Genomic DNA, 6,875 nt, shown 5'->3' on the forward strand with positions numbered 1-6,875 from the left:
TGTGGACACTGCTGAGCAGCTACAGTCATTGAACTGTTCTGTTGATGGAACGCAGTTGAGTTAATAAATTCTGTAAAATTTACACTTGGTCTCTTCTAAGTGAATAAATGTGAAATGGGCAGCAAAACGAAATCCGAGATGAAAACGAGCGACAGTGAGAGCACCTGGCCGCTACAAACCGATCTTGGCATATTTACCCTGATTTACCTCCACGTCGTGTTGTACGTCAAAGTACGGTGCCACATTACCAGACATGAATACCTTTGGCGTGAAAGTCGTATTTTATTGCAGTGTTGTACACAAGTTTCTCCCTCTACAAATACTTTTGTTCCTCGACTTACAAACTGTGGTCGTAATGTGACGCAAATTGTTCGTAAGTCAAAACACTTTGTCATAGCATATAAAATATGAAAAACAGTTTAATCTTTCACTTTATTCACAGGCTAGGTTCTTCAAAACATTTCATTAAGCTATAATGAATTAAAAATTCTTTGATTTCTGACTTTTTTTCAACAATTCATGCACTACTAGGTCTGATTGTCTGTCTAATGGGGACATTCGGTGTGAAAAAGGAAACACTTTTACTATTATTTTTTGAACATTAAGTAACATTAAAGTTAGGTCTTAAACAATCGTCTCCACTACTTCATGTTCAACGTGTTGTGCTCTTTATACATGTAAGGTACACACACACTTTCCGAACCGCCTGTCCCATACGGGGTCGCGGGGAACCGGAGCCTACCCGGCAACACAGGGAGTAAGGCCAGAGGGGGAGGGGACACACCCAGGACGGGACTCCAGTCCGCCGCAAGGCACCCCAAGCGGGACTCGAACCCTAGACCCACCGGAGAGCAGGACCCGGTCCAACCCACTGCACCACCGCGCCCCCCTCTGTGTAAGGTATTTATACAGTATTACATTGTATTTGTATGGATTGCAGTATCTTTTTCTACATGTTCATTCTGCGCATCAGGTGCTACAGGAGAGTGACAGCAGAGCAGAGAAAGGAGAGAGATGTGTCCCAATGCTGTATTGTAATCAGTTTTATCTGGGTTTCAGTGTCAACAACTTGTCAGGGAATGGGAGAACCAGAAATATTTGCAGTAATACTCTGTGGAATTAACTGGAAAAACTCTTTAGGCATACATGAACATTGGGGGGCAACAACCCCACACCTTGTTACACCCATACCTGAAGTTATCATTAAACTATAACAGCTTGTATTGTGCTTTTTATGGTTACACAACTGAACTGCTCTCTGGTTAGAAATATGTATGTAGCTGATGCTTTTCTCCCAAGCAACTTATAGTTACTGAACCATTTATACAGCTGGGTAATTTTACTGGGACAATTTTCGGGTAAATACCTCGATCAAGAGTAATGCACTTGGAGGTGAGACTCGACCTTGTGACCGAAGGGCTTTGACCGCTACGCTATCATGGGCCCCATCAGTTCTTACTGGCCCTTTGGCAGTACTCTTGATCAATGTAAAAACAAGCAAGTATTTTAAAACAGATTATTTCACATTGTAAGTCATTCAGTGTAGTCAGCAAAATGCATAAAACCATGTCTTGATTGTTTTTCAAGTGGGGGAAAAAAAGTGTTGCAGTTCCAGCTCATGACACTAGGGGAAAGCACAAAGCCCCGCCCCCAAACTGCACAAATGGGGGAGGAAAAAAGGCATGATTAGTTAATTCTCCATTTATACTGTTTTGTCTCTTGAAAGTGACAATTAGTGCCGTTGCTGTTTTGGAGATATTAGCAATTAAGTTTTCCAAACTGTGATGTCACTCAACCCTCCCCTTCCCCACACACACACACACACACACACACACAACGGCGTAGACACTCCAAGTCGGGTGAGGTCGCGTGTCACGTAAACACTAACTAAAAAAAATATCTTGGCATGTAAAAGAGAGTAAACCGCAGTTTAAACAACAAAAACCAGCACAAGTGTAACACTAAAGAATAAGTCTGCATTAAACCCAACGGGGTGGGTCTGGGGTTCGAGTCCTGCTTGGGGTGCCTTGCCATGGACTGGCGTCCCGTCCGGGGTGTATCCCCTCCCCCTTCGGCCTTGCTCCCTGCGTTGCTGGGTTGGGCGCCAGTTTGCTGCAACCCCGCTCAGGACAAGTGGTTTCAAAGAAGGCGTGTGTGTGTAAACCTGATGGCACAAGTGATTGCTGCTGCTGCTTTTAGACCCACAGGTTCAAATCGCCCTCTAGCTGTAGTACTCTTTGAGTAACACACTTACCCTAAATTACTACATTAAAACTATCCAGCTGTATAAATGGGTAAATAGCTGTTAAGTAGTTTAACAATGTAACTCAGGAGAAAAAAACACATCAGATGAATGTAAACAGAGAGTGTGAAATGGGCATGTAGCAGTGTAAGTCACCCTGGTGAATAAGGTGTGTGTGGGCTGATAACGCTACATAGTGTCCATTGGAAGTCACTTTGGAGGAAAGTGTCTACTAAGTAAATAAATGTGAGATGTGTCCTGCATTTATATTTATTCATGTAGCTGGCACTTTTCTCCAAAGCAACTTAGATTGTTAAAATTACAATTATTTGCCCATTTATACAGCTGGGTAACTTCACTGGAGCAATTTAGAGTAAGTACCTTCCTCAATGGTACTACAGGAGGGGCAGGGATTAAACCTGTGACTTTTGGACCCAAAGGGAATAGCCCTAACCACTACACTACCAGCTGTCCTGCTTGCAGCTTAGAACACAACTATACTGGTCAGGAGGATGAAAATGATTCAGCATCACAGCTTTCAGTTTGCAACAAAAAAGTGTCATAGTCAACATCTAACACTATGCTGGTAGCATAGTGGTCAGAGGTTCAAATCCCACCTTCAGCTGTAGTACCCTTGAGCCCCAAACATACCTGCAATTGCTTCAGGAAAAACTACCCAGCTGTATAATTATAAGCTGCTCTGAAGAACCGTCAGCCAAGTGAATGAGTATAAATTCTACCTTTCGCAGTATTAAGAAATCTTTTTTTCCCCACATCTGTGCTGTTTGGAGGGTGCAGCTTCCAAACTTCATGGAACTACAGTGATGGGTTCTGGATGGAACCTCATGCGCAGTTACTTAAATTCAAAAACAAAATGAACATGATCACATACTGTTGGTGATTAGTCATACAGACATCAGAGTTTGCTTCATTTCTTCTTATGGGGGTTTATATGATTAACTGGAATAAACACCAACACTGAAATGGATTTTTCTTCATTGGTTTGGAATATGATACACTGGCTCCTCGACTTACGAACACATTTGGGACCAGAGATCCTATTGTAACTCAGATTGTAGTAGTGGTTTGCGTTCCGATCAAACAATCAGTACAAGTTACTCACCCAGTTTAGGGTTTCAATATTCCAGAAACTACTTTAAGGCAAAGAACACCATGGCTATCAAATGCCAGTCCATTACAAGACTCATCTTTTACGAAGTTGAAGAAACAAAGTTGTCTGCTTTAAAAATAAAAAAAAATAAAAAAAAAAAAAAAAAAAAAGATTATGTCCACAACCACCTATCAAGTGTCTTGTGTTCTGGTTTATATGTGAAAGATATTGCTGTATTTCTGTTGTGCATTATATGGCTAAGGAATATAACTGAGGCAGGGCTGGTTTTATAATTAAGCAAACCTAGGCAATCGCCCAGTAGTGCCGAAATTTGGGTGTGCAACATTTTGCTGCCATGCAATGTAGCCAATCTCTAGACAGTTTTAATGTACAATGATGAAGGCAATGGATCTTAAGTGATCCACAAGACAAAAACTAATTTGTTGGGGAACTATACCTTACTTGGAGAAAACTATTAAAAAAAATCCTTTTCTTCTGATTGACAGTTATGTAAAAATGCAATAAAATTCTCAATTTAAATAAATTGCACAAGCTGAGACCAACATTCTATTACTATGTATTTATTTTCAATTAAACAAAATACTAACAATTAAAACTCTGAAAACCCATTGAGTACAAGAAAATACTTAAGAATTTGTATATTACATGTTATTGACAGGATGAGTAAATGTGAATTCTACCTGTTAAATGATATTGCCTCCGTGATGTTGCCTTTAAACTCCATTTTTAATCATACACAGGGAGCAAGCATAAGGAACATTGTTTACTACTGAAAGAAAAATCTCCTTCATTGTATTCACTGAATGCAGTGACATCTCTTTACCATATATACAAAATAACACATTTATGTGATCAGGTAAAAGTACAACAACTAGAGGAAAAAAAATTAAAACTTGGTTTCATGTGTTGATATATACAAACAAATACACATTTCTAAGACTTGTGATCTTATAAAAGGGAAATTTTAATAACTATTATATTTTAAATGTAAATATTTACAAACCATTCAGTTTAAATTCAGACCGAGAATAAAATGTATACAATATATTAATATACATGTATCCATGTGTATTTAAATTTAAAAACACACACATGCAAGTGTGTTTGGGTGGAATGCTAATATTTTCATACCCTGGATTTCTTGAAATTTTCATTAGTTAATTATAAATTAATGTAACTTCTGTATAACCTGTAAAGAGATTGCCATAATAGTGTGAATTAAAAAACTGCTCTAAAATATAAAAAAAAGGAAAAAGTAAATTTTTTTTTTAAAAAAAAGTATAAACTTTCATACTTTAGTCTGTCTTCACAATCACCCACCCATGTACATAAATTATGTAAGTATATAGAATAAATTAGATGGAAAATGTAATGAAAAGTATACCAATTTACAATGTTAAATAGTTACAGCATTTTTTGCCAGTTTTGGAAAAAAAAAATTCACATTCGTAAAAATTAAATAACAGAAAAACTATATATAGTTTAAAATGCAGATCAGTCTGATTTTTACTCCACACTGAATGCAAGAGTATGCAATGTTAAACTTAACTGAGCTATCTCAAAATGGTACGAATGGTATGCTATATTAGCATAAACAGTCAATCTGCTGAAGACATAAAACTGGTCCTTTTATTTTAGAGGCATCTTTGTGTCCCACCAACATTGACACCATTTCAAAATATGAGCATTTATCAAAACATGACCACACAAGGTCGATTGTGAGAAAAACCTCTTTTCCAGGTATTGCTGAATTGCATTTCTATAGATTAGATAAAACTGCATAGACTTGGTTTTCTGCCCCTAACAGAGCATTACAACAACTGACAGTTTTCCCAAAAAAGAAAGAGGAAGCCAGTGTGAAGAGCTGTAGTGCAAGTGACAATGTACACTACTCTTAGAGAAACTTTGTTTTGAATCTGTTTGCTGTTTTGCTTCTCCAATCGTATGCACATGGTTCTGAATTCCACCACTGTTAACATTTAAAACAGCATCAGAGACCAGAGGACTAAAATACACTGAACCTTTGAAGGGGGGGGGGGGGGGGGGGAATGTGCACAACACAAAGGTCAATCTCAAAGCAGGCACTGACTTAGTAAGATCTATCAATTATAAAAGCTGTAAATATATAACACATATATATATATATACACACACATTTTTTGAAAGAAAATCATGTTTTGACAATTGTCTCATTTAATTTACTATTATAAATGACAAATGCAAGTTACTTTGAAAACATTTTAATCCATCTGTAAAATATAAATATCACATTTTCATGAAGAAATACCTTAAACTTAGATTATAAAAAATACCCTGGATGAAACCATATGTAAGCAAATTTAAAGCTGAGCTGGAGTGGGGGGGGATTGCTTGGCTAAAATATAAAATTTAAATAGGGGTATTTATTTCCTAAATGAAAAAGAACAAAAATTAGTCCTGTGTTTCAAACCTCCAAACAAGCATCTTCTAACATGGTTTTCACATTAGATAGTGTTTTCTAGTAAATGTTAAAGATTAGACTTGACTGCATATATTTCTGACTCAAAGATGGTTTTATACTAGCGCTTCAAATAATACTCTGCAGAAATAATGTGCAATGAGATTTGCATTTTCCATCCAGGCTGCGTTGTCAGGTAAAGACATACCATGATCCAAGCTCAGGTGAGTCTTTATAAAGTGTGTGAAAGCAGCAGTAACTAAATACTGGAAGGCCACAGACTAAAACAAAAATATGCAAAACGGTAAAAGTGAAATATACCTCAGTAAAATTTACTTAATGTCCTTGTAATGTTTAAAGACTTTTTTTGCTGAAATAAGACAGTAGTTGGGCATACGTGGCTCCACTTTTTAGCGTCCATGCGAGGTACAGCAAATTGGCTGGCCTGGCATGAGCGCGAGTTGTTGATATATCCTTTCTTCGTAATGGAAACAGGTTGCTGTTGGTGTCTGTCTCAGCAGCGCTAAAGGGCAGCGAGGTCACCGGAAAAACCAGTTAGGCGGGTAAATCAGCTTCCGGAACAACCAATCCTGCTCGTAGTACATGCACCAAGAGAAACCCTTAACTTATGAGCTTTACGCACCACTCTAGCTTCTGCTACAGCTACTGAACCTCCATAGCTCAGTATGCATGTAAAAGACCACATTTGCTCACAAAATGTAATAAAAATGCAGTACAAACTTCCTGTGTTAAATACAAGGCACAAAAAACAGCATATAAAAAGAAAAACCCTATCTTAAATTTAAAGCACCTTTGGTTAAAAAGAGGTACATCTCATTTAAAAACAAAGGTCACAAACAAAATCACTAATAGCCTATAAAAAAAAAAAAAAAAGAAAATCTTTCGGTGAAAATTATAAAGCGATGGCTTTGTTTGGACTAAACAGGAAAACCTTTTCTTTTTCCTTAAAAAGAGGATTTAAAATACCAGATAAACTGTAGATTGGGAATTCCCCAGTGTTAATATTTTAAATGGTTCAGTGGTTCTGGCAAACATACAAAAAA

The sequence above is a fragment of the Scleropages formosus genome, chromosome 4 (assembly GCF_900964775.1).
Source record: "Scleropages formosus chromosome 4, fSclFor1.1, whole genome shotgun sequence".
In the NCBI taxonomy this organism is placed as follows: domain Eukaryota; kingdom Metazoa; phylum Chordata; class Actinopteri; order Osteoglossiformes; family Osteoglossidae; genus Scleropages; species Scleropages formosus.